Source organism: Sapajus apella, unplaced genomic scaffold (genome assembly GCF_009761245.1).
Source record: "Sapajus apella isolate SASKATOON/1434 unplaced genomic scaffold, GSC_monkey_1.0 scaffold40, whole genome shotgun sequence".
NCBI classification, from domain to species: Eukaryota; Metazoa; Chordata; class Mammalia; order Primates; family Cebidae; genus Sapajus; species Sapajus apella.
This window is the reverse complement of record NW_022436980.1, coordinates 17,163,255-17,187,112: the sequence shown is the minus strand read 5'-3', so window position 1 is coordinate 17,187,112 and position 23,858 is coordinate 17,163,255.

The following is a 23,858-nucleotide window of genomic DNA, read 5'->3' as shown; positions in this document are numbered from 1 at the left end:
AGCAGAAGACTGAATTTCTCATATATGGTATGTTTAGTGTTGGATCCCAATATTTCCAAAGCAATTTGCTCTTTCCTTCACTCCCTCTCGGTTAGTCAAAGTAAAGCTAACCCTGTAGAAGGTAAAATCTTATAGAAAGCTCCTAAAATTATTTGATCAGATCATTTTAGGTTTTACGTGTGTATATACATACATACATATATAGTATATATATATATGTGTGTATACACACATGCATGTGTGTATATAGGTTATATACATTTGCATACATATACATATATACATGTATGTATATACATATGCATATATACACATACATCTATACACATATGTATACATTATATACACATATATATGTATACTCACATATATGTATATAACAGAAAAGAATCCAGAGGACACGAATGCTGGAGAAAATAGTAAGAGTAATCTTGAGACTGAAAGCATAACTCACTCAAAGTCTCATATGTTAGATGAATAATATCAATGCAACATATATGTGAGTTTTAAGAAAAGAATAATGACTGGTTAGTGACAAAGATAATAGCAAGAGAAATATGATTAATTAAACAATTTATTGGGGTGATAATGTTCAACGCTGTTTTTATGTTTTGAATTCTATTTAGGTCAACCCAAAGATAACTCCTTTTTCTATCTAGAATTTCTATAGCAGTCTTCATAATGTCAATTAATTGATTCTGTGACAAATAAAACCCCTATAGGTTAAAAATTAATATCACTAGTAATAGAAGATATGTTCTGAAATGATATCATAATCAGATTTACTTTACGTATAAGCTTAACCATTAAAACAACAAAGAATACATAAACTAAATTATTAACACCAATGTGAAATTTTCCTTCTAAGCCTTAGCCACCATATAATTGATACACAGAAAATGCCAGATGATTACACATCCAACATCAGCTTATTTCTGTATATTTCATGCCTTTGAAATTTTAGAATTGTTTGTATTAAATCCTGGGGTTTTGTGTTTTTTTTGCTAAGAGTATTCAAATGTCTTCCAGTGGCAAGTGCCTTGAATTATTACAAATATTACTATACTGGCAAGTTTTCAGCCTCTACTGCAGTGTACAAGTGTAAAGGAGTAAGTATCTCCAACGGTGGCCCAGCTTCCCTGGATTCTAGCACTAGTTGTCCCCTAGTTCTGCTGCTCTTGGGCAAAGCCTATAAACTCTTTGGCGCTTGTTCAGGTATTTTTTATGAAATTAAGTAATGTAAGCATTGCAAATCATAGTGTGCATAAGAATTATTATTATTATTACCATTTAAGTTTTCTGTTGGATTAGATCATTTTTACTTTTTTCAAAATTTTTGACATTTTATAATTTTCCTAAAGAGTGCCATGATTTCTTAGTGTTAAAAGTGTAAGATCCAACAAAAATTGTGTGTAATTCATTATGCTAAGCTTTTCAGTCTCAGAATTCAAAAAACAGAAATTACTAAGTTATCAAATCATATGAAAACGTTCTGTCAGCACATAATCTTACTCTTCAAGTTAGCATACGGAATGTTGCTTAATGATCAGGGTGTTTGTGCTTCTTTTGGACTGTAAAAAATAATGATCCTTCATTGTAATAAAATATTCCACTATTGCATAGTCTGTGTTTTATGAATTACTCTACACACATTTTGTGTCAATTATGGGACACAGAATAAAAGATAACACTTCAGCCTTCAGGCTGAATCATTTATTTAGAGCTCACCGATTTGTTCTTAATTCAATTTGATGTCTTTCTCCGCCCACAGTTTGTGAAGAGAGAGATGCAAACATTTTTCTTCATTGGTAGTGGCTGGAGAATGCATCAACATGATAAATATTTTATAGGAAAAAAAGGTAAAACCTTGCGATTTAACAATATATTTATCTCAAGGAAAAACAAAGATAATCACAGTAATATTTATAACATTTCTCTTATCTAAAAGGAGCCTCCAAGCACTTTAGAAATGTTCATGGTAATCTGGTTATCTGCATAACCAGGGCTTCACATCTCCCATCACTAAAACAAAATTATGTTTAAGAGTCTGCAGGGATGACAGACTCTGAAGAAAGCTCTGTTGGATTAATGATTGCATGTGTAAGGCTGAAAAGGGAGTACTGTTTACTCCAACCTGCCTGTGCTGAAATGTGTATCCATCACAGAATCTCTGCATATGCAAAATGTGATGGCTAGCATATCATTCACCTGCTCTCAGATAAAAGTGTTGATGAGACATCACAGAATACTCTGCCCCACACCATCTGGTAATAGAGAGGGCATTATGCCTGTTATTTATTATGAGAACATGAATAATCATATAACAATATTTCTTAGGTGAATTAACATTATTTTTTTCTGAATATTTAAAATAAATCTTCAGGATCCTTTATTAATGGACCTATAGAACATTATAAGCATAATTATTATTTCCAAAAGAGAAATAAACATTTAAACGTGGTCTGTGAATGTCCTCATATGCAATATATGGTAATGATATGTTGCACATTCTGTAATGATCAACAGCATTGCTTGTACAATTTTAAACAAGTGTTGAGATTTTATAAATACACAGGTACACATGTATAATCCGTATATACATGTATATTTAATATACACTGATAGTTTGGTTGTGCTTAAATTTGTATCATATATTATTCACCTCACAACCATTAGTAGTCATAAATGAAAAATAGTTTATGCAAAACTATGTTCAAGTTTTTTAAAAATGTCATTCAATATCAAGCTAATTTGTGGCCAAATTTGATTCATGCATGTCTTCGTTCATTCAGCAATTACTAGAACCTGTTCTAGGCATTAGACATTTAAAGAGAAATATGATACATTCTGTATCTTCAGGAAGATCATAGTCTCCTGGCAAAGATAAATATAAAAATGGTAAATAGAGTTCTATAACAACAGCAAACAGGCAGCCCTTAACTCTAAAAGATGAGGCAAGGGCAATTTTACAGAGAAGGAAGCATTTGAATTGGACCTTGAAGATTGAGTAGGCAATGCCAGCCTAAGCAAGCATGCCTGTCAGGGTTCTAATTGTAAAGTTAAAACATATTCCCGGCACTGACCAACATAAAGACATAGCTCCAGAAGTACTGAGTTAAAATGGATGGCCCTCAGTGTGAGTTCCAACAAAATGTAAGCAAAGTGACCTACTGATATACACTGTCCTCATACCTACCTGGATAGAGTTAGACTTAAAATTAAAATTAAAGTTGGACTTAAAATAGAAACAGGGTGCTATATCCCCTGGTCTACAACACTTCCATATGCCATATGCCCCTTTACCTTTAGGTACAACTCATAATCATATTCATAATTTATTTTAATTTTCATATGTGACCTTATTTTTCTGCCTCTTGTCCTAATACAAGCAGAACCACAAATTAATTTGAAAGTTAGTAATGTAAGGTCCCACTTATGTACATGCCTATCAAGCTTCCTCCCCAACCTCAGGATAAGTGAGCTACCACGTGGTGTGTACTATTTCTTTCCTCTTATTTTTCTTCCCTCCTTTTCTCTGGGTACTGACATGTGCCTTGCACACCTCTGCTCTTTCTGCTAGATATGAGTAAAATTTAACTAGACCCAACAACTCCATCTGCCTTTTATGGAAACAACCATAACTTCTTCCTGGTTCCTACAATAAATATTCGTTTTATGCTGCTGCTAACACATAAGAACTCTCCTAGTTCTAAAGCTGTTTGGCAATTTATTAGTACATCAGAGGGACTAAGCTCATTAACGCCTAGTTTCTTTCCCTAGGTGTTTAGTTCATTCCCAGAAGGTTTCTTCATAGCCCATGTCAATAATTTATTGTCAGCTTACAAACTGACCAGGTCGTACCAGGCACACTGAAATTCTGGAAGAAAACAAAAAAATGTATAGGTAGATGTTATAGACTGAATTCTATCCTCCAAAAAAGGACATGATAAATTCCTAATCCCTGGCACCCCAGAATATGACCTTTTTTGGAAAAAGAGTGTTCAGAGACATATGCAAGTTAAAATGAAGTCATTAGCATGGGTCCTAATCCAGTCTGACTGCTGCCTTTTATAGGGGAGAAATTCGAACACAGAGACAGGCACAGAGGGGAGATAATGTGCAGAGATACAGGGAAAGGTTACCTGAAGATGAAGCAGAGACTGTAGCAATACATATAACAAAAAAAAGATTGACGGCAGACCACCAAAAGTTAAGAGAAAGTCAAGGAAAAAATGCTCTCTCACAACCCTCAGAAATAACCTACCCTGCCATCACCTTGATGTCAAACTGTGGTACAAGAAATTTGTATTGTTTAAGACACGAGTTTGTAGCGCTTTGTGCCAGCAGCCTTAGAAAACATGTACAATAGATGACCCCAGTTCTACTTCCCTTTCTTCAGTATGGATTAGTATATCATATCGCAGAAATAAATGTCTGTCTTCCTGTCCAAGAGATGTAAGATTTAGAGGTGGCAGTTACTATCTTTTATGCATTTATGTTTCTTTGCAGCTCTAGCCATTATTTTGCACAGAGCAGAAGTGAAATTAATTTTGCTGAATATATTTTAAAATGGAAAAATTCACTGAAGCTATTGAACAAAATAATTCTTTGTTTCATAAGGAAAGAAAATCAGGGATAAATTAATGTAAATAGTCATGGAAAAACAAAAATTATTTAATTTCATTTTGTTTAATATATATCTGCATACTCATATTTTTGCAAAATCACTATTTATGACCATGAATTTTCAATGAAAGCAGATATATTTTATAGAATTGCCCTAATGCCTATGCATTTATTATCATAATGTTATGAGAGCTTGTTTACTTCATGAATATTAATTGTGGTTTTAATCTCACTTCATATTAATATAACTGGAAATACAATGTTGATCATTACATTGTTTTGTATTACATCTTAATACTCTTTAGCAACAATAAATCTAGCTTGATTTAGAATGCATTAATATAAGCAGAGCTACAAATTAATTTGAAGGCTAGTAAATATATCAAAACCATAATGCAACAGACTAATAGGTCCTAGTATCCTATGAATTGTCTGTATTGTTATTACTGAAGCTTTTATTAGCTCTCCTCTAAGCATACTCATTTGACTGGAAAATTGGTTCAGTATTAATATGTCACCTATTATGTTGTACTTTAAGGAAAGAAATGTCATACTTGTACAGGGCCACTGTGAAGAAGGAGGATGGTTATATACATTTCTTACACGGAGTCCGAGGTAATTTAGGCAACTAACTTTTCTCACAAGTAAACACATTGATGATGTCTCTTTGAACAGATACTTTGAGCAAATTCCTTTTTTTTTTTAAATGTAAAATATATATTAGGTTGGTGCAAAAGTAATCATGGGGAAAGAGATTCTAAAGAAGGTTGACTTTAAAAATAATTCGAAAGCTTTCAATTAACCTGTAGGATGATTTGACTAAGCTTTTTAATTTTCAGCTATCTCTTTCTGACATCTCATAGCAATGGAAATCTTATAGTGTATAGTTGGTGAGGAGCAGTAGAGGATGAATACTATGCGGAGCTAATTTTTTGCTCTATGATCCTGGTTCCTTTTCTCATTAGCACAAGGTCAAATATTCAGTTATCTTCTTTGAGTGTGAACTTCAAAGTGAACATTAGCTAAAACAACGGCCTGAATTCCTGTCAGAAAATCTGCAGACCACAAATCAAATCAATTTGTATAATTAAGCACAAGCCATGCAGGTGAAATTAATGATCATTAAATCTAGTTATGTAAAATTACAGCAAGAGTAAAAATTCTTAAAGCTTGACTTTTTTTTACATAAAATAAATCTTTTGGGAAAACAATTTGATTTCTGATTGGCAATGAAGGAGGGAAGAAATCAAACTGATTAACAGTGACTTCTTACTTTTTGGAAATTATTATATGATTTTCTTGAAAAACCAATACATGCTCTATGGTAATTGGAAGCTTACTCTGTGAGCTGCTATGTTAGGTAGGTAGCTGGGACATATATGATGAACAATGGAGATCAGATCAATATAAATGTAATTTCTAGAAAACAGGGCTAATAAATGCATAATGAGGGCTGACTTAGGTAGTTTTAGGCTACACATGTTTGAGGGGAGAATTCATCCACCAAACTCTCAGTTACTTTTATCTCATAATTCTTTTTCTTAGCATAATATCTTTTTTATTTCTTTTTTTCTTTTTTTTTCTTTGAGACAGAGTCTCACTCTGTGGCCTAGGCTGAAGTGCAGTGGCGTGATTTCAGCTCACTGCAACCTCCACCTCCTGGGTTCAAGCGGCTCTCCTGCCTCAGCCTCCCCAGTATCTGGGACTACAAACGCCCACCACCACGCCGAGCTAATTTTTGTATTTTCAGTAGAGACAGGGTTTCACCATGTTGGTAAGGCTAGTCTCAAATTCCTGACCTCAAATTATCCACCCACCTAGGCCTCCCGAGGTGCTGGGATTACAGGCACGAGCCACTGCGCCCGAACACTTTTTATTTTTAGAAGAATACAGAGGCCAAGACAGCTCAGATATCTTAGTAATATTTTACTCTCTTTTAATTAAATTTATTTAAACATTAGAGTCACTGGAATTAAAATTAAGTCTTAAAAACATGTCAATGAAATCTGGACAGATGAAGAAATCAGTGAAGATCACTGTCTTTGAGGTGGGCCTTGTGTGACTTTATGAACATATTTTATAAAAGCAAATAAGTTAAATGAAAGAAAATAATTATAAGTGAAGCTTATGTTCACATTTAAATTTTTCACTTTTACATAATAGCACATAAAATTTGTTGAGTGATCATTTAACATCAAGCTTTCAACATGCATTATTTCATTTACTATTCCAACTACTTACTGTACTAGGCCATCTTAAAATCTCCAATTTTATAATGACAAATTAAGTAATTAGGTCATGCACCTACTAAGTAATAGAGAGGATTTTGCACCAAAAGATTGACACCAAAGCCTATATAACCCCATGCTTTTCGAAAAACTTGAGCATCCTAATTACCCATCTTACCAGCATTTACTTTGCCTTTAGTTTCAGAGTAGAAACATTCATAATATAAATTACAAATATAAAATACAATCCAAAGCAAATTTTTATGATAATCTCATAGTCTAACAACTTGAGTATGTTAGAGCTAGTATATTCTATCTCTTCTGTCTGTTCAGTACTCTCAACTAGCATGTTACTCATAAAAATGAAGCATATAATATTCTCTTCATTTTGATTTAATGAAAATACTCACTTACCCACTCATGGCCAGTACTTTCCATTTAAGTGTAGCTCCAAGCCTCAATGCCTTCCAAAACAAAATTTTCCATGTTTCCCTCTTCATTACTTTTTGTATCATAAGCACTCTTTGTGCTTTATTTTAGCTTATTATTAATTAATTGCTTTATTATTTCATATTATGTGTACTATATGATGATTTACTTCTGGTGTTTAGATACTAATAGACATACTACTTTTTTTATAGTTCCTTCAAGTTCGTACTGTGTGACCTTGAGGTAGTCATGCCAACTATGGCCTACAGATTTCATAAATTATGAGACTGGTCTGAGTAATTTCCACAGTTCTTAGCTCTGAATGTTATAGTGTAAATCATCTTCCCAAAGAGATGAGACCTAGATTATTTTGGCCAACTGCATGATTAGCACAGAGTAAAAGGAATTTATCATACTAGATTCTATTTTTTAGACATGGAGCCAAAGAGAGTGAAGAAACCCTGAGTGTGTTGGCTCCTAGAGACAGGTCAATACAGCCAGTGTCATTCATGCTGCCTCAGCCTAAGGAACACTCTCTTTAAAAGTATATCAAATTTCAATGAGATTCTGTCTAATTCCCAAGTATGTCTTTGCTCATTTTATTTCATGAACTTTTATCAAAATAAAAGAACAAAGCGGGAGGCATCACACTACCAGACTTCAAACTATACTACAAGGCTACAGGAATCAAAACAGCATGGTACTGGTACCAAAATAGAGATATAGACCAATGGAACAGAACAGAGGTCTCGTACACAACGCAACATATCTACAACCATCTGATCTTTGACAAACCAGACAAAAACAAGCAATGGGGAAAGGATTCCCTGTTCAATAAATGGTGTTGGGAAAACTGGCTAGCCATATGCAGAAAGCAGAAACTGGACCACTTCCTGACACCTTACACTAAAATTAACTCCAGGTGGATTAAAGACTTAAACATAAGACCTCACACCATAAAAACCCTAGAAGAAAACCTAGGCAAAACCATTCAGGACATAGGTGTAGGCAAGGACTTCATGACCAAAACACCAAAAGCATTGACAGCAAAAGCCAAAATAGACAAATGGGACCTAATCAAACTCCACAGTTTCTGCACTGCAAAAGAAACAGTCATTAGAGTGAATCGGAAACCAACAGATTGGGAAAAAATTTTTGCAGTTTACCCATCTGACAAAGGGCTGATATCCAGAATTTACAAAGAACTAAAACAGATTTACAAGAAAAAAACTAACAAGCCCATTCAAAAGTGGGCAAAGGATATGAGCAGATACTTTACAAAAGAAGACATGCATGAGGCCAACAAACATATGAAAAAATGCTCATCATCACTGGTCATCAGAGAAATGCAAATCAAAACTACATTGAGATACCACCTCACGCCAGTTAGAATGGCGATCATTAAAAAATCTGGAGACAACAGATGCTGGAGAGGATGTGGAGAAATAGGAACACTTTTACACTGTTGGTGGGAGTGTTCAACCGTTGTGGAAGACAGTGTGGCGATTCCTCAAGGACCTAGAAATAGAAATTCCATTTGACCCAGCAATCCCATTACTGGGTATATATCCAAAGGATTATAAATCGTTCTACTATAAGGGCACGTGCACACAAATGTTCATTGCAGCACTGTTTACAATAGCGAAGACCTGAAACCAACCCAAATGCCCATCGATGATAGACTGGACAGGGAAAATGTGGCATATATACACCATGGAATATTATGCAGCCATCAAAAATGAGGAGTTTGTGTCCTTTGTAGGGACATGGATGAACCTGGAAACCATCATTCTCAGCAAACTGACAGAAGAGCAGATCAAACACTGCATGTTCTCACTCATAGATGGGTGTTGAACAATGAGAACACATGGACACAGGGAGGGGAGCACTACACATTGGGGTCAGTTGGGGGGAAATAGGGGAGGCACGGTGGGGACTGGGGAGCTGGGGAGAGATAGCAAGGGGAGAAATGCCAGATGTAGGTGATGGGGAGGAAGGCAGCAAATCACACTGCCACGTGTGTACCTATGCAACAATCTTGCATGTTCTTCACATGTACCCCAAAATCTAAAATGCAATAAAATAAATGAATGGGAAAAAAAAAGAAAAATCAAGAGTCCCAGAAAAAGTATTCTAAGAGGCAAGAAGTGGAAGGTCTTAAGGTGTAGACCCCAAAACCTGTACAACACCACTTCTGCCATGTTGTAGTCACAGAGCTTACCCAAATTCAAGGAAGGGGTCATAAACTCTACTATGTAATGCAAGAGTCAGCTAATTGTTACCATTTTCAATCTATCACCAAACAAATTGTTATTGTTTATCTACATAATATTTATGTTTTTTAAGTTATTATTATTTAGAGATATGTGCTAAAATATTTATAGATGAAATACAGGTAATATGATGTTTTGGGAAAAAAAAAGTAACTTTTCCAATGGCCAAATAAACAAATAATTGTAATAAATAACCTCCAACAAAATATTATAATTTAAACATTTACTTTTTGTGCTATTTATTTTTCACATTTCATCTTATATTAATATTATTGTTTGTATTTCCTGTACTTGTATTTTGAATTATTAATTTATACACATTTCACAGTGAAATGTTTCACATCTGTATCCAAAAATGGTATGCTAAACTGTTATTATACAATATAATAAAAACAGAAAAAAAGTAAAATTTTGGTAAGTTTTATAAAGCATATTCTTTGGAAGCTAAGTTTTAGATTATGGTTTGACACTGAATGAATGATGGGTGTTGTTACAAAGTTTCAGAGCTTATTAAGCTGACTTTGAACTGTAAATTAGTAAATTACTCAATATGACACAAAATAATAAGAACCGAAAAGAAAAATAAGTAGCTAAACTAATGTCAATTTTTAAAAGTTGGTCTTACAACTTTGAATATTTGTAAGAATTTATCCTTAGAATAAGTCACCATTTTCCAAGAGCAATTAGTGAGATTTTCCCAACACAATAAAAATCATGTTATTTAACAATCTCATCTAACTGTATGAAAAAAAAAGTAGAACAAGGAAATATGTCCCAGACCACCAGCAACAAGCTTTGCTATTCAAACATCCAAAAAAATGAAACCCAAAATAATTCATGTCATCAGAGCAATTGCTTTCTCAAGTCAATCTCCCCTAAAAGTTTTATGTTTGAAAACTATACTTGAAATATTTTCTTAATTGAATGAAATATCTCTTTTCCTCATGATGGGCATGAGAAAATCAAGAAATACTTTCACTAACAATAATAAACGTTTTCTCTGGCTCAGGTTTTAATTATTTGCATTCCAGTGGGCATTCTTTACTGCAGGTGAAGTATAAAATATCGTAGTCTGTACACCAGTTTCTCACATGCATCTACTTATAAAATTTTTTCTTTCACTAATTATATATCATATTACTTGCAATATTATCTGTAACAATAAATATTCATCAAATAAATTAGTATTAATATTCATTGAAAATATATTAATATTAATAAATATCTCCTTTAACATTAATGAATTACAATAAACATTGTTATTTTTATGAATCAGACTGAAAAGTCATAAGATAATAATTTACATCAGATGTGGTCATCTGAATCTGTAATCTCAGCTACTCAGGGGGCTGAAGTGGGAGATTGCTTGAGCCCAGGAGTTCCAGGTTACAGTGATCTATGATCGCACATATGAAACCTTATATGATGTTTCAAGCACCTGGATGAAAGGCAGGTGACTTATCCTGACTCAACCAACTTGGCATTCCTGTATCTTGACTGCTCTCTTAAGATTTATTAGACAAAGAAATGACTGTGTGGATCTATTATGTAATTAATCTATTTTACTGATTAACTGCTTTTCTCCATTCCATTAAATGGCACCCTCCACTATACTTACCTCTTCGCAAGGGGGTTGAAATTTTATTTTGAGCCTCTAAACATGAACACAATGACAGCTTGGTTTTAGCTGGACTTCTAAACACTAAAAAAAATCCACATCTGCATCTTCACAATAGTAACTTTGTGTTATAACTGTATTTCAGTATATAATTGTTTTGTCTGTCTTTTCCAGCATCATGTTAAACTTATTAAGAAGAAAAATACTGTCCCCCAAATTCTTCTCTTTTTTTTTTTTTTGTTTTCATTTCTTGGTTATAGTTATAGATTTGTTCATCCCGCTTAATTGTAGAATTTTTGCCATGTTACAAAATATTCATAACGGGATTTAAAGTACCGTTGTATTTCATGCATACACAATTTGGAGGAAATTGACAGACACACTTTTGGCAGTGAATATCCTAACTTAATAATAATCTGTTTCTCTATATATTTAATACTTAATTTAGTCATATATTTTATAACTTTTATAGAATTTCTATACTTTTCTTTTTTTAATATGGAGACTTCTTTGCTGTTAGAAATGGGATCTCTTTTCCCCGTTACATTCTCAAAATCACGATTTTTAAGTTTTAGAGTAGAAAAATGTTTTTGTTTATTTATGCTTAACCACTAAATTTCCACAATACATTTGATAGTAATAAATTAGCAATTGCGTAACCTTCAAGGAATATGATTTTCCTATTTAGAAGTAATATCTGTGTTTCTATCTAATGCCATATTGATTAGAATTGTCAAATAGTGTGAAATACCAGTCATCTTAGTGGAAAATTTATTTTGTTTTTAGTTGTAATTGAAATCCTTCTTGATATTTACTATTAAAAATTATGCTAGCTCATTGAGGCACACTTTATTATTTGTATTGGTATTATTAAAGATTACTTTGCTAGCTTTTGTTGTTAGTTTTAAATATGAATGGATTCTAAATTTTATCAAATACTTAAGGAAATACAGAAATGGTTTGTTTTTTCTTATATTTATTACGGGCTATGGATTCTACTATTACATCTTCTAATCTTAAGCAATCTGAATCTCTGAAAAAACATATTTCCATTGTCTTTGAATACTTCTGTTAGTCTTTGCTAATGTTGCATGTAATATTCACATCGTTAAAAATATATTTTCTATAGTTTCTCATTTGATTTGCATTATCTAGATGCAATATTTTTCTGTAATCTGAAAATGTTGTAATAACCTAAGAATTGGCTACTGAAAACGATTTGTAATTGCATATCCCAGGATTTTTTCTAATGGTAATTTCATAACAACTAATTTGTGTAGCAATTATATTAATACTACTAAATTTCAAATCTATAATGACATATTTAGATATCTATCTTTTATTCATTTCATTTAAGCCATAATGCCCTCTTTTTTCTTTTTTAAATAAATCAAGTTGTTCCAGATCATATGGTCTGCAATTGCAATTACTTCTACCTGTAAATTTTACCACGACCTGTATTGGAATAACTCACTTTCTCACATCATCAAGATCTCTGCTTTAATGTTACTACTAAGAGAGGCTTTCCTTGACCACTGTCTTATCTAAAGTGGCACTCTCATTTATTTTTATTCAAATCTCCTACTCAGTTTGTTGCATGAAGACATAGTTTTTTAGACTTTTCATTAATTTTGGAGTCAGCTTTACTGTGTATAGTCATTAAAACAATATATGCCATTAATATTTAAACTTTATCAGCATTGTTTTTAATCTAATATACTATTGTTTATATTCTTTCTCAGATATAACCCTGGTCTTATTATTAACTAATACTTTTTATTCTGTTATATTTTATAACTAAACACAGATTATTGTTATTTTTTTTTCTATTAGTCTTCTTGAAGAACCAGCATCTGAATTTACAGACATTTAAAATTTTATTCTGTTTTACTGTGTATGAGTGTGTGTGTGTGTGTGTGTGTGTGTGTGTGTTTTGTCTGATTTTTATTTTGCTGATTATTTTTAAGGTTCCCAAATCGACTTTTTACTTCTTTTAATTTTTTAATGAGCACTTACTTGATTTATTTTTTCATGGGAATTCTTTGAATCACTTCCCTTGTTATATACATTAAATCTGTAATTTTAATTTCAGAAGGATATATAAAATACTACTGAGTGTCCTATTTAATAGAAAAGTTATTTGGAAGAATGAATTCTTTATCAGTATCCACAGAGATTTTATGTGTTTATGTCAGAAAATACAGTTCATATTATGTCCATATGTGATATTCTTAGGATTTAAATTATGAAAGAGTAATTCTCAGACAGATTAAAAGCATATATATATCAATATTTTTCAAAGATTTTAATTAACTCTTTAATTAATGAAAACAAGAAATAAAGTGGTCTAACGACCATTTGAAAAACTAGGTATATATAGGCAATTTAATAAGATAATATTAGAAAGAAGGCTCTTGCTTAGACACAAAATTGTTTATTATCTAATAGACCCAAACACCTAATCACTGTGTTTCTTTGCATCTCTATCAGAAAAAAAATCTACAAAGTAAAGTCTCCCCCTGCATAAATACATATTGCCCAGAGAAAAAATTAAGGCCAAAACTGTTCTAAAACTAGTAATTTTTTTGGTTATTTCTAAGTTTTACATAATTAATCCTTTTATAGGGAGAATTTAGGAAACACTTAAAAGACTAAGATACATTCATAGAGGGGGTAGATTCTGAGAAAGTAAAATAGGAGGCACCCAGAATCAGTTTCCTTCTAGACAACAGTTGAGATGAGAGAATGTAACTATTTTGGCTTCCAGGTTCTATTTAAAGTTTGGAACGTCCAGGGAACTCTTGGGCAGTCAACTGAGGTTAATTTGATTAATTTCAGCTCTTAGCACATAGCAGCTTCTCATCCTTTACTACCAGTTAGACACATGTCAGGCACATGTGCATGTATTTAATAAGTGGCTTGGACAGTCTTTGGGAGCAAGGGGTACATAAAGGACCCTCTCCTCCAAACATTGGGTATCTGTGCTTGGATCTCTGGTTGCTGTTTGTGATCACAGAGGTAGAAATAAATAGGTGGGGCCAGTGTGGAAACACCTCCCTTATAGGTACAAGCCTCACCTCCAAGGACAGGACTTTCCAGAGATTTAAAGGGATAGTTCCCTTACTTCCCCCTCTTTAGTTTCCCTGTTTTCTTTTTTGGGGAGTCAGATAGTTAAGACAAGGACAGTCAAAAGCAATTGTATATAGGGGAAAATTTGAAAGTGAGAGCACAGGCTCAGAAATAACTCAGAAGATCTTAAGTATTCACCTCAGGTTGATCATTGGCACAGAGGCAATTTAAAATAATCAAATAATAAATACAAATAAATAATAACAACAACAGACTCAGAAAACCCTGAAAAAGTGGGAGAATCTGATTTCCAGAGAAAACACATCACTAAATTAAAATGTCCAGCTTTCAAGAACAACAAAATCACAGGCAAAGACATACAAAACTGTAACCCATTTGTAGAAAAAAGTCAATCAATAGAAACTGTCTTTTAAAAAGATCTGATGGTGAATCTACTAGACAAAGACTTTAATCTACTTTCTTAAAGTTGCTCAAAGAACCAAAGAAAAATGTGGCAAAAGTCAAGAAAACAGTGTGTAAACAAAATGGAAAATTGATAAACAGCTGAAAGTCATAAAAGGAAACCTGAAATAAATTGTAGAGATGAAATGTACGATAACCACAATAAAATAATCACCAGAGGGATTCAAAGGCAGATTGAGGCAGGCAGCAGAATTGGGGAAACTGAAGCTAGGACAATAAAAATTATAATGTCTGATGAACAGAAAATTAACTGAAATGCGGACAGAGCCTAAAGAACTTTGGGAGAGTATAAAGCAGACTTACGTATCATGGGAATCTTCTAGGGTGAAGAGAGAAGCAAAGGACCAGAAAAAAAATTTGAAGAATTAATGCCTTAAACCTTGATAACATATGTAAACATAAACATCTAAGGATCTGAAGGATAAAAGTAACCAACACCAAGGAACACAATAGCCAATCTTCGAAAGTCGAATAGGAACACTCTTGAAAGCAGCCAGAGAGAAGCATCGTTACACACAAGTGATCCTCAATAAGAATTTTAGCATATTTCTTATCAGAAGCTTTGCAGGCCAAAAGATAATTGGCAAATACATTCAAAATGCTAAAAGAAAATAAACATCTCATGAATTAACTTTTTAATGAGAACAAAAAATAAGATAGAGAGATCTAACAACCATTTGAAAAACTTCAAATCTCATATTTCACAAAACTGTTGTTCAAAAAGGAGGGACATAGTGTGAATTTCCCAGATAAACAAAAGGTAAGTGAGTTTGTAACTACTAGTTCAGCTCTGCAAGAAATGCTTGAGTCCTACAGGATAAAATGAAAGGACACTAGATAACGACTTAAAGTTATAAAAGATTTCAATAAAGAGAAATTCATGGGAAACTATCAAAGTTAGTTTTATTTTAAAGAGCTTTGTGATTCCACTTTCTGTCTTTTTACATAATTAAGAGGTTCAATTTTTTTAAAAACATTTATTTAAAAATTAGTTTATTGTAATTTTGGTTTGTAGCACTATATTTTGTTTTCTACATAATTCAAGATACTAATGCATGTAAAATAATTATTAGCTTATGTTTTAAAGCACTTAAATAATAAATATGTAATTTTATGACATCAAAACTGAAAGCATTGGAAATGAAGCTCTAAAGGAGTAAACCTTACATATATTATTAATGTAAAACTAGTATAAATTTAAATTAATTGAGTGTTTATTCCTTGTAAGCGTAAATGATACCTTGTAACCATAAATGATATATCTATAGAATATAATTTAAACAATGTAATACAAAAAAATCAACTGAATGCAAAGGTAGACGGTAATATGAGAAATTAGGGGCAAAATAATATAAGGCACACCAAAAACAAATATTAAAATAATGTAAGTGCCTTCTTATTAGGATATGTAAATAGATAAATCCCTCTGATCAAATACAGGGTTTGGGAGAATGAATTTAAAAAATTATCTGAGGCTGGGCCTGGTAGCTCAATCCTAGCACTGTAGGAGGCCGAGGCAGCCTGTTCACTTGAGGCCAGGAGATTGACACCAGCCTTGCCAACATCGTGAGACCCCATCTGTACTAAAAATACAAAAATTAGCCTGGTGTGTAAGTGCATGGGCACATGCTTGCAATCCCAGCTACCAGAAAGGCTGAAGCACAAGAATCACTTGAACCTGGGAGTGGCAGGTTGCAGTTAGGTGAGATCTGCCACTGCACTCCAGCCTGTGCCAGCAAGACTCTGGTTAAAAAAAAATAATAAGTCCAGGCTGTCTACAAAAGACTTCTTTTAGATCTAAAGATACAGATATTTTGAAGGTGGAATAATGGAAAAAGGTATTCCATGGAAACAACCAGAAGAAAGCAGAAATGGCTAGTATTCTTTCATCTTGAATGTACATATGCTAGAGACGATATGGAGAAATAGGAACTTTCACACTGTTGGTGGGAGTATAAATTATTTCAACCATTGTGGAACAGAGTGTGGCTATTCCTCAAGGATCTAGAACCAGAAATACCATATGACTAAGCAATCTCATTATTGGGATATACTCAAAGGATCATAAATCATTCTACTATAAAGACACATGCACATGTATGTTCATTGAAGCACAGTTCACAATAGAAAAGACTTGGAAACAACCCAAATGCCTACCAATGATAGACTGCATAAAGAAAATGTGGCACATATACACCATGGAATACTACGCAGCCATAAAAAAGGATGAGATCATATCCTTTGCAGGAACATGGATGAAGATGGAAAGCATTGTTCTCAGCAAACTAACACAAGAATAGAAAACCAAACACCACATATTCTCACTTATGAGTGGACTTTGAACAATGGGAACACATGGACACAGGGAGGGGAACATCACACACCAGGGCCTGTCAGGGGTTGGGGGGTCAAGAGGAGGGATAGCATTAGGAGAAATACCTAATGTTGATGACAGGTTGATGGGTGCAGCAAACTACCATGGCACATGTATACCTATATAATACACCTGCGCATTCTGCCCATGCATCCCAAAACTTAAAGTATAATTTAAAAAATGATTGATATCAGTTCTTTGTATGTTTGTTAAAATTCATCAGTGAAGCCCTAAGGTATGGGCATTTCTTTATCAGGAAGTATTTGGGTACTGATTCAATCTACTTAACAGTTATAGGTCTATTCAGATTTTCTATTTCTTTGTGATTCAGTCTCAATAGAAGCTGTGTTTCTAGGAATTTGTTAATTTCATCAAACCTATCCAATTTGTCGGCATAAAATTTTTGACAGTACTTTCATATTTCTTATTGCTCTAGAAACAGTAGATATTCACAATTTTATTTCTGATCTGAGTAATTGAGTTGTCTCTCTCTATTTTTTAGTACATTTATATGTTTGTCAATGTTGTTGATCTAATCAAATAACCAAATTTTGGTTTCATTGATATTCTGTATCATTTTTCTATTCTCTATTCTGTTTACCCCTCATCTAGTCTTCTTTTTTTTTTTTTTTCCAGATGCAGTCTTGCCCTGTTACCCAGGCTGGATGGGGCTATCTTGGCTCATTGCAACCTCCACCTCCCGGGTTTGAGCAATTCTCCCCTCTCAGCCTCCCAAGTAGCTGGGATTATAAGTGAGCACCACCACGCCCAGCTAATTTTTTGTATCTTTAGTAGAGATGGAGTTTTACCATGTTGGCGAGGCTGGTCTCAAGCCCCCTGACCTCGTGATCCACTCACCTTGGCCTCCCAAAGTGCTGGGATTACAGGCGTGAGCCACCGTGCCTGGCTCTCTCATCTAGTCTTTTTTTTTTTTTTTTTTTTGAGACGGAGTTTCGCTCTTGTTACCCAGGCTGGAGTGCAATGGCGCGATCTCGGCTCACTGCAGCCTCCGCCTCCTGGGTTCAGGCAATTCTCCTGCCTCAGCCTCCTGAGTAGCTGGGATTACAGGCACCCGCCACCATGCCCAGCTGATTTTTGTATTTTTGGTAGAGACGGGGTTTCACCATGTTGACCAGGATGGTCTCGATCTCTTGACCTCGTGATCCACCCACCTCGGCCTCCCGAAGTGCTGGGATTATAGGCGTGAGCCACCGCGCCCGTCCTCATCTCGTCTTTATTGATTGCCTTCTGCTAGCTTTGAGTTTACTCTGTCCTTCAATTTTTTTGTTCCTTAAATTGTAACTTACGTTGTTGAGACTGAGACTGAAAGTGCCAGTGTGGTGTTGGGTGGAATCTGGAGCCTTTATCTCCAGGGGCTAGCCTGGAGGCTAAGTCCAAATGTACTAAACTGATGACTAGAGCTGTGGGATTCAGCCAGCTCTTGGAGGATGGGCAGAAGCATGTGGCTTTGAGGGTCAACCCAGTGCTGGTGGGCGGGAGGTCTGGAGCCTGGAGGTACTGTATTTGGCCAGGTGGTGGGGCAGCCGGGCCACAATGTCTGCCTTACTGTTCTGGAGTCCAGGGCTACAGTATCCAGCCTGGTACCTGGGGGCTTGGGGGGGCTACCTGGCATTGAGTTTTACTGGGGTAAGTCCAATGCTGGAAGTCTGAGGGAAAGACCACTAGTCATTTCCCTGTCCCTCCCTCATGTGAAGGATATCTGTCTCCATGCTACGCTGCTAGGTTTCCGAGACGGGTGATATGAATTACGTAAAACTGTCCTTCCTACACTCTTTAATGCATATTTTCTTAGTTCTCTGCTACAATCAGGTGCTATAATCTCTTACCTAGCTTTAGTTTTGTGAACTTGCTCAAATTTATGTTTCTATGGGGAAAGAAGAAGAGGGAGTACTTCCAAATTCAATTCAGGAAGCCAGATGTGAAAGTGGAAACATTACTACCAATTTTACAGAAATAAAAAAGGATTATAAGATTCACATGAACAAAGGGGATAAAGGTAGGTTGATGAATGGCTGCAAAAATACAATTAGATAGAAGGAATAAGTTTGTCTTTGGCAGCACAGTAGGGTGACTATAATTAATAATAATTCACTATATATTTCAAAATAGCTAGAAGAAAAGATTTAAAATGTTTCCAACACAAAGAAATGATAAATGTTTGAGGCCATGGATGCATACAAGTACACACTGTATGCATGTATCAAAATATCACATGTACCCCCAAGTATGTACAATATGGATATATTTATAGAGAATATGCATTTATATGTTAATAAATGTATTTATGGAAAATACTATGAACAAATATATGCCAACAAATTAGATAACTAACATGAAATAGACAAACTCCTAATATGCAAACTCTCTCAAGCCTGAATTATGTAGAACAAAAGTCCTTAACCCCTGGGCCACAGACCAGTATTGGTCTGTGGCTTGTTAGGAACCCAGCTGCACAGCAAGAGGTGAGCTGCAGGCAAGCTAGCATTATCGCCCGAGCTCCGCCTCCTGTCAATCAGCAGCGGCATTAGGTTTCCATGGGAGCACAAATCCTACTGTGAACTGCACCATGCAAGGGACGTAGGTTGCGTGTTCCTTATGAGAATTTAATACCTGATGCTCTGAGGTGGTATAGTTTCATCCCAAAACCATTCCCCTACCCCATCCATGGAAAAATTGTCTTCCACAAAACCAGACTCTGGTGTCAAAATAGTTGGGAACCGTTGATTTAGAAATAGTAAACCTGAATAGACCCATAACAATAAGGTAGAAAAGAGAACACAGGGACACAGGGAGGGGAGTATCACACACTGGGGTCTGTTGGGAGAGGCAAGGGAGGGAGAGCGCGGGGGTGGGGAAGTAGGGGAGGGATAACATGGGGAGAAATGCCAGATGTAGGTGACAGGGGGGATGGAGACAGCAAACCACATTGCCATGTGTATACCTATGCAACAATCCTGCATGATCTGCACATGTACCCCAGAACCTAAAGTACAATAAAAAAAAAAAAAGAAAAAAAAAAGAATCAAAAATCTCCTCACAAACTAAAACACTGAATCTGTTGTCTTCTCTAGTAAATTTTACCAACAATTTAAAGAAAAACTAATATCAATCCCACTCAAAGTTTTCCAAAAAATTAAAGAGAAATGAGCACTTCCTAAGTCGTCATATAACTAAAGACATATACTAAAGACAATATTATAAGAAAACAAACAAATAAAAACACAGAACAATACCCTGTATGAACACTGAAGACTATCAAATCAAATGTAACAGAAAAAGGATCTCACAGACTAGGAGAAAATATTTTTCAAATGTTTATCTGATAAACATTTGATATGCAGAATACATAGATAAATCCTAAAAGTAAACAACAGCAACAACAAACATCCCAATTAAAAAATGGCAAAAAGCTTAATAATTTTCAGATAAATATATACACATTTCTGATAAGCACATGAAAAGAAGCTTAACATCACTAATCATTAGAGAAAATACAAATTAAAACTATGATGAGGTGCCACGAAATATTCATTAGGGTGACTACTATAAACAAATAAACAAAAAATAGAAAATAGCAAGTGTTGGCAACTATGTGGAATAGCTGAAATACTTGGGCACTGTTAGCTGGTCTGTAAAATTTTCCAACTGCTATAAGAACAGTATGATGATTCTTCAGCAAATTCAGATACAAGTAAAAGTATCATATGACTCATCACTTCCATTTCTGGGTATATACCCAATAAAAATGAAAACAGGGTCTCTGAGAGGTATTTACACTCCCATGTTCCTAGCAGCATTATTCACAATAGCTAAAACATGGAAATGACTCAAATGCCCATTAATAGATGAATGGATAAGAAAAATGTGGTAGATATATGCAATGGGATATTATCCAGCCTTTAAAAGTATTCCCTAAATTGAGCTGATTGAACTTATGTGCAATAGCTTTTATTGGCACAGGAATAACTTTTCACTTACATCCTCTTGCTATATAATTATTTGTCCATAGTCCAGCTTGAGGTTCAGAATGATGATTTTTCTTTTGCGGAGCATTAAGTAATTCTGTTATTCTTTTTAACAAAAGTGTACTGTTAGTACATCTCTATTTATTCATTTTTATTTAATTTACGGAAGTGATGATGATTTACAGAAGTGATCTGTTGAAATTCCTTTTTTGCTATTAAAGAAAACAACTCTAAAGCCTGAATTAGCTGTTGAAATTGTTGTTTAATTTACTCATTCCTGAGATGATGCTTTGAAAGATAAGCAGAATCAGGTATTCAACTCTTAAAAATATTATTAAGTTTTGCAGGGCATGGTAGATTCTAGTTTGCACACTTCAGTAGCAATCCATGACTAACTTGGAATATTAATTTATACATTTCAGTGCATGTTTTCATCTGTAAACTGGCTCCCATTATAAAAAATAGTTTTCTAAACTACTATATAAGTTTTCAACTAAGAATAAAAATGATACATTGGGGGAAGTACTTTGAACATTTATTTATTCAAAATTTTGGAAGATTTTGGAATATACCAAAATGTGTGAGAGAAAATTCAAAGACAACATTGCAGAAGACATTCAAATAAAGTCTAAATCATACTTTGCAATTGTACTCAGAGGTTGAAAATAAATTTTTCCTCTTGTCTCCTCTTCTTATGTTATCTAAAACTTCCTTTCATTCCTTTGTAGCTAAGATTTGGAAAATAAAAAAGAAATGAGTCTCATCCTTGTTCTAACAAATTATGTGTGAAACTTTGGGTCACTCCTTATAATGGTGAACACTGTTTTTCATTAGGGGACATTATGTTGTGACTGAGCAATACTATGGTAAGAATATTTATCCTTATGTATGTTTGTGTGTGTGTGTGTGTGTGTGTGATAGATGCACTGTATCAAGTATCCACTAATCAAAGTAATCCACATCATTTTCTTCCTACCATGTCTAAGAGTAGTATTGTCACATAATTTCTGATGTCTTTTTAGTGCGTGATATATTTCCTTAGATGTTCTGTGCTTCAGGATGTCCTTCAGTTTCTTTATTTTCTCATACTTTTGAAAGCCAAAGATTTGTAATATCCTCAATATTGTGCCTCTGGATCTGGCAAACAGATTAAGTCCTATGATATGTTTCTCTATTCATGCCATAACTAGAAGTAAAGGCTTTGTATATAAATTATATGAGTAAAATAAAAGAATATACAGAGATTTAAAATTGAACATAAAATATAAATCACCAAATACATGAATATTCACAGCTGTTTCTTCTATTTATTTACTCTGTCATTCTACTTTTAAGCTTGTAGCATGTGTCAATGGTCAGCTGAGAATCAAACACAGTCCCTTTTATAGAGAACTCATAGGCTGGGGGAGGACAGATTCAAAGCAGTGACAGTGCAAAGAACTACTTGCTGAAAGTGCTGTTCAAGTTCAAGGAAGAGAGGAAGCAGATGAAAAGATTAGGCCATTTCTAAAAATTATATCAAAATTTTAGATAAGAATACTGTGATTATTTCTTGTTACATAATTTTCTTAGAGGTTCTGAAAAAAAACAAAAAAAGTACTTTTTTAATAGAGGCATTGAATGCTAAATTTAATCTAGTTGCTTTTAACTGTTCATTTCACATCTTATAATAATGTCAAATACTTTATAGGCAATATTGAAAATATAATATTTAAAGCACATACTTTTTGTTTCAAAGTATTTTTCACATTTTAAAACTTAGACTCTAGAAATTGTAATTTAAGTTGCCTTGTTACTTTATGCCTAGCATAACTCAGGAACTAATGAGTAAAAATTAATAATGTTTACAAAGAAGTCTCAATGTGTTAATATTTAACATTCAAATTAGAATAGATAAAAGGTATAAAAGCAATGTCTTTTTGAATATTTATATTTATTCACTCTTATAGCCAACATGTGTACAAACACACATATTTTACTCTATCCAATTTACTTTTACCTCACAGGTAATATTTAAGAATGCTGAGATTAATCTTGTTTTATTTTGTTTTTTTCAGACTTCCATTATGACTGCTTTTCCTTCCAGTCTTTTGTATGCTTTCTTAAGGGAGGGGAAAAAAAAGAAGGTTTCTGGTGTCTTCTGTCCAGAAATGGTGTGTTACATGCAACAGCAAGTTGAGTTCAGGTTTCTGAACAAATGATATGTGATTGGACTTGCTTCTCCTTTATGGACACTACCTTGGTTTGAGTGCTCTGTTCAATTTGGGATTTTTTTAAAGCCTGAAAGTAACCACAAGGCAAATTTCAATAAATTGAATTTATGATAGGTGTGAAGGATAATTTGCTGACAGCTTTAAATTGTAAGCACTTCCTTCCATTGTAAATACAGCCAGATTGCCTTGTTTTTCTCATGAGAGATTCAGCATCTTGAAACAAAGATTTGCTACCAAACACGCTCTCTGGCAAACATCTGCTTTCTGTCTCTAAAGCCCTGAGATAGGTGAGATAGAACTTTGACGAAATAAGCTGTTTTAAAGCCTTGGTGATGGAGAGCAACTTATTCATTATATTTGTATCAGTAAAATGATTAAGATTCTTCTTAAAAAGTAAAAAATAAAAATATAAAAAGTAAAAACATCAGACATGCTTTTAAACATATATGTCTATTTTGGAGTACAGAATCTATCCCAATATTCATCTGATACTACATCAATCTAAATAACATGGTAATAAAGTATAAGTTGTTCTCATTTTCAGGCTTCTTGAATATTT